The sequence below is a fragment of the Dromiciops gliroides genome, chromosome 5 (genome assembly GCF_019393635.1).
Source record: "Dromiciops gliroides isolate mDroGli1 chromosome 5, mDroGli1.pri, whole genome shotgun sequence".
Classification (NCBI taxonomy): Eukaryota; Metazoa; Chordata; class Mammalia; order Microbiotheria; family Microbiotheriidae; genus Dromiciops; species Dromiciops gliroides.
The window spans coordinates 224070790-224077293 of record NC_057865.1 but is presented as its reverse complement, the minus strand read 5'-3'; positions in this window follow the sequence as shown (position 1 = coordinate 224077293).

The window sequence follows — 6504 nt, the reverse complement described above, 5'->3', positions numbered from 1 at the left end:
AGGATTCTGGGACAGTGCCCTGCTCCTTGTGGTTTTGGTCACTTTATCTGATAATTTTGTTATCTAGCCTGTTCTCGGGCATAAAGGGCTCATCTGTCCCATTACTGTTGGCATTGCAATTGGTCATTGAGACAATTAGGCATCACTTTTACTGATGATGCTGTATTTTTGTTGATGGTGCCTCTATTCAGTGTCTGTCTGTCTGTATATGTGATTCTAAGGCCAGGGGACAGAAAATTTCCCTCTATTTGGGGTAAGACACAATTGTTTTTCAATAATCACTAATAATATCCAGTAGCTAAACAAATGTTTCCCATCTGTACTTCAGTTATATTTTTTTCCCATTCTGCCTTGGAGTGGGCTTCCTCAGGAGACCCTGATTAGTTATAGGGACAACTTTTGCTTAACTGTTATAATATATTATCCACCAAGAAACCTGAGGGGTTTTCCCCTTGAGCTTGGAGAAATACAGTTTCACTCTGGTAGCTAAGTTGATTTGGGTCAGGTCTGGCTAAGTGCCCATGTCACATAATGCAGGATCCAATGTTAAAGGCATACATAAGTGAGGTATACTGACTTAGGATCCATGATTAGATGAAAAATGAACCATTCAAGCCATTACTAGTACTTCAAAGGAAGACCACATAGAAGTCAACTGTGCTAAAAGTGTAGCCTCCAAGAGGCTTATCTCTGGACCTGCCTATCCCCTCTTTCTGTAAACCCTATCTCCAGGATCCAAGTGACTTCACACTGCCCACTATAGACCCTACTTCCTTTCCCCCTTCCCTACTTAGTGAATGTCCCACTTTCAAAGTTACCTTTTCCTCCTCTCTCCCTTCTGTCTTTCTGTCTCAGCTCTTTTCCAAGCTAGATATTGGCTAGAAAGGATCTTTTAGCTAATTCTTTCTTTTATGCAATTAACAAATTCCTTCATGTTTTAATCCTCTCAGGGACACTTATTTATTGAGTGAGGAAGCTTGTTCATTCAAAGGAAGTATCTCTAATTGTGAAATTTTAGGAAGTGTGCACCATGAAAGTAGGGAGATAGCTTTTGGTGGGAGGCTATCATACACCCCTCAAATAAAAAAGGCCAGTATGTGATCCATGCAGATATGAAGCTGGTCCTACTGTCCTAATGTCACCAAAGAGCACATGTTAAGGCAATACAAAATAAAAGTAGCATCTCAGAAATGACTTCATTTTCTGTCTGAAACATACATTATAATTGATAGATTTTTTTTTCGTTTGAGACAGTACTGATTTCTGTCTTCTGGTATAGGGAATCAACCACATCCATTCTATCTCCACAGCTAAGTAATTAAAAAAAAAAAAAAGGAAAAGCAGTGATGTGACAAGTCATTATCTTACTTACTTTCCTGTCTGAACTTCAGGTCTCAGGAAGCAATTTTAGTTGCAAAGTCCTTGGAATGACTCAAAGCTGAGCAGCAATGAATTAGTGGAAAAGCAAAAATGTACTTCTGGATACAGTATCTCACAAAACCATGACCTCATCTTAACAGAAAGAATAGAGTTCTCCTAGGTTCCCATCTTCTAGAATATACCAATCTCTTTTCTCTCTTTACCAACTCTAAAATGATGTTGCATCAAAGATCTTGTCCTGCTCTAGATGCAGGAAATATTTTGACGAGCTGTATGTTGCTAAAAGAAAGACAGAATCATTGGAAAAAGAATGGACTCTCAGGTCCTGCCTTTCTTTGGATCCTGTGATCTGGTCTATTTGGGCAGGGAGATAGGTTTCCCTCCAAACTGTACACTAACAGCAAAGGATATTTGTTTCATCTGTCCAATGTGCTGTAGGTGCATAGGGACCAACTGAGTTCATAAACAAAAGGGCCTATGGGGACTCAAATTCAAAAGTCACTAATGAATCTCTAATGTAATTAACTTTGGCAAAAGATTTAAAACATGCAGCAGTGGGGTCTATTGTGAATGGAAAAAGTAACAATAGCATCAGACACAGGCTTGGTACACAGAAGTGAATCAGGTGATGGAGAAGGAATGACATTTCATTGCTCCTCCTCTCATTGTCTAGGATCATGCACTTCATAAATAAATATAAATATATGTATATATCATTTAGTGTACTACTTTAGTAATGTATTAGGTAGTAAATTAGTCAACTAGAATTTATTAATGTCAGGCGCTAGGTTGATTTCTGGGATTAGAAAGACAAAAACATTGTCTCTGCCCTAAAGAAGCTTACATTTTAACAGAGGAGACAACATCTAACTAACCATACCAATAATATATATGCAGAATTTTTGGTTTTCAGTTGTTTTAATCATGTATGATTCTTCATAACTCCATTTAAAGTTTTCTTGGCAAAGATATTGGAGTGGTTTTCTATTTCCATCTCCAGCTCATTTGACAGATGAGGAAATTGAGGTAAACAGGGCTTGGTGACTTGTCCCAGGTCACACAGCCAGGAAGTGTCTAAGGACAGATTTGAACTCTGGGAGATGAGTTTTCCTGACTCTAGGCCAGTGCTCTATTCATTGCTCCACTTGGCTTCTTCATCAACAAAATATTTACAGCATAAACTGGTGATTAAATTAGAGGGAATACACAGCATTAAGTAGGAGAGGGAAAGGCTTCTTGTAGCTGGTGGGATTTTAGTTGGAACTTCAGGAAGCTGAGAAATAGAGATAAGGAGGGAGAAAATTCTACATGTAGTGGACACAGAGTTGGGAGATGGAGTGTCTTGTGTGCGGGACATCAGGAGTCCAGTGTCACTGAATCATAGAATATATATCCATGTTTATATTGATATACATAGATGTAGGTATAAAGAGAGCTAAAGATATAGGGATAAATCTCTAAACAAAGACTGTCTTTTAAAAAGACAGAGGATATTATATTTAATCTTACAGGTAATAAAGAGCTATTAGGTTTAACTCCTTTATCAAGAAGATAGAGTTTTGCTGGAAAATCTTGGTGCTCAAGGTACATACAAATAAGCAGATAATTGTGGAGAGACTGGGCAATGTACCTATTGCTATAGACAAGTGCAACAACTGGCCCAGAATCTATCAGGTGCCTTGAGAAAACACTTCACTGTAACCCCTTATTGCTCATGGGTGAATCCATTAGACTTCTTTATGAACAGGTAGTAACAGATGACCAACTACTTTAGTGGACTCTAAAGAAGAGAGACTGCCTGTTGTGGAATAGTGGCAAGAATCTATGTCTCAGAAATGGACATTTCAAGTGAAGGCAAAGATGATGTACTAAAATGAACAACAATTCAACCAGGGGGAGAGAATTAAACCTATAAGTAAAATTTTTTCTGCTTAGAACTTCAGCTGTAGAGATTCCTAGAGTACAGGCACATTGTACAGAGCACAGCAAAGCTATTAGCTACCCTGAATCTACCACAAGGTCAGGCTTGGGTATGCAAGGCTTGTTGTTTGTCCTTTGTTCTTTTTTTTTTTGTTGGTGGTGGTGCAGTGAGGGTTAAGTGACTTGCCCAGGGTCACACAGCTAGTAAGTGTCAAATGTCTGAGACCAGATTTGAACTCAGGTACTCCTGAATCCAGGGCCAGTGCTCTCTCCACTGTGCCACCTAGCTGCCCCTGTCCTTTGTTCTTGAAGAGGACAATGACATCAGGGTGATGTCATGACATTTAGTGAATTGGAGTTAAGGGAAGGAGGACTGTGCAAGGTCACCAACCTCACTCTCCCCTCTAGAGTCATCTGGGTCCAGTGGCAAGATATACTAGGACAACTGGAGATGGCCCTGGATGTTTAAGGCAATTGGGGTTAAGTGACTTGCCCAGGGTCACACACTAAGTATCGGAGGTGAGATTGAACTCAGGTCATCACAAATTCAGGGTCAGTGCTCTATCTACTGTGCCACATAGTTGCTCTGGGATACAAGAGTATAATTCTGATGAAGACTTTGACAACTCCAAGAGTCAAATACAAGACCCTAGAGAACCATAAAAAATTGGAGCTGGGGGACATACCTGGGGTTGTACAGTAGGCAACTGTCTTGTGTCTGAGGCCGGTTTTGGCTGGGATCCCCCTGGGTCCAGGGGTGATGCTTTGTCTACTATGTCACTTAGCTAGGTGATGACATCTTTAGGGTTAAATTGAGGGGTGAAGGGAATTCACTGGGGGAGGGGGAAGGGCAGAGTTGAAATCCTACATGAAAGAAACAGGAAAAGGCTTATGGAGGGGGGGAAGAGATTGAAGAAGAGCAGGGCAGTAAATTAATTTTACACTCATCAGAAAAGGCTCAAAGACCTTAAACTCATCAGAGATGCCTCAAGGAGGGACTAACAGACACACCCAACTGGGTGGAGTAATCTATTTAATCTGGGCAGTAAATGAGCCTAACACTCATCAGAATTGGCTCAAAGACCTCAATCTCATTAGAATTGGCTCAAGGAGGGAATAATGTACACACTCAATTGGGTAGAGTAATCTCTCTAACCCTGCAGGAAAATAGGAGGGGAAGGAGATAAAGAGAGAAGGGCAAAAGAAGGAAGGGCAGAGTGGGGGATGGGACAGACAGAAGCAAATCCCTTTTGATGAGGGATAGGATGAAAGAAGATGGATAATAGAATAAATATCATGGGGAAGGGAATAGGATGGAAGGGAAATAGTCAACAATAGTAATCATGAAAAAGAGAAAAGGGGGAAAAATTGTACAAAAAATATTTATAGCAACTCTTGGTGGAGGCTAAGAATTGAGAATCAAGGGAATGTCCATCAATTGAGGAATGATGGAAGAAGCTGTGCTATATGATTGTGGTGAAATGGTCTTGTGCTACAGGAAATGACAAACAGGATGATCCCTGAAAAACCTGGAAAAACTAATGAACATTGATGTATAGTGAAGTGAGCAGAGCTGGGAGGATATTGTGCATAGTGCCAGCAGTATTATTCAATGAACAATTGTGAATGACTTAACTACTCTCAGCAGTGCAATGATCCAAGACAATCCCAAGGAACTAATGAGGAAGCTTACTATGCACCCCTATAGAAAAAACTGATAAAAAGAACACTTGTAGATTGTACATTTATAACCTGGTTGCAATCTTGTGGAGGGGGGAGGAAAGGGAAGGAGGGAGAAAAATTTGGAACAGATCTTATGAAAATAAATATTGAAAACTACCCTTACATGTAACTGGAAAATAAAATAAATGTTTGTTGCTGAAAAAAAAAAGAACTCAAGCAATTCAATATAAGTTATACATGTGTAGTCGTGCAAAACATTTCCACATTAGAATTAACAAAAAAATAATACTTCAATCTGTATTCAGATACCATCAGTTCTTTCTCTGTAGATGTATTGCCTTTTTCATAAGTCCTTCTGATAGAATCCTGCTCATCATTTCTTACAGCACAATAGTGTTCCATCCTAATCTTATCCCACAATTTGTTTATAAATTCCCCAATTGATGAGCATCACTCCAATTGCAAATTAAACTTTTTAAAAATCTCCTTTAGGGTACCAACCTAGTAGTGGTATTTCTAGGTTGAAGAGTATGCATGGTTTTATTGTCCTTTGGCCATAGTTCCAAATTGCTCTACAGAATGTTTGAATCAGTTTACAACTTTAACAAGAGTGTACTAATGTCTCATTTTCCCCATATCCCCCACAACATTTGTCATTTTCCTCTACTATCCTATTACCCAATCCAATAGGTGTGAGGTAGTACCTAGAATTGTTTTGACCTGAATCTTTCCAATCAATAGTAGTGAGTTAGAGCATTTTTTCATATGTCTATAGGTGGCTTTGATTATTTCATCTGAAAACTTCATGGCTTTTGATCATCTATGAATTAAGGAATGGATTTTTTTTTTTTAACAAATTTGACTTAGTTCTCTATGTGTTTGAGAACTGAGGCCTATCAGACAAACTTGATTCAAATCTTTTTTTCCCACCCATAATCTTTTTTTTTTTCTGGCTCTCCTCATATGCTGTTTTATAATATTTCAAGTAACACAACTGTGGTCATGGAAGTCACTACTAATTTATATTATCTTTTCAAAAAAGAGATTTCCCAAACCTTTTCTTCTCTCCTCAGACCTCTTATTCTACTCTCAAATCTCCCTTTCAGCACAGGATATTACTTCTTACTTTTCCAAAAATCAGGGACATCCTTTTGAGCCCTCTTTTCTCTCCTATTATAAACTTTCAACATAATGTAATTTTCTAACTAAACACTCCTCCTTTGCCAACACTCTCCCCCATGCATTGTACCCCCTTCCATTATATTGTAAAGTCCTTGAAAACAGATACTGCCTTACTTCAGAATTTTATTCCCTAGAATACAGTTCTGGGCACATAGTAACCACTTAATAAATGATCTTTTCTTTCTTTTCCTTCTTTACAAACTTCTTCCTTACAACCCCTTGTACTCTGGCCACTCTTTTTCCCCCATTATCTTGACCTATGATTAATTAATTCAACCAAATATTATCCTCTACTTTTGTCCCCTTATTCTTCATATGTTTGTTCATTCCTTCTTTCCT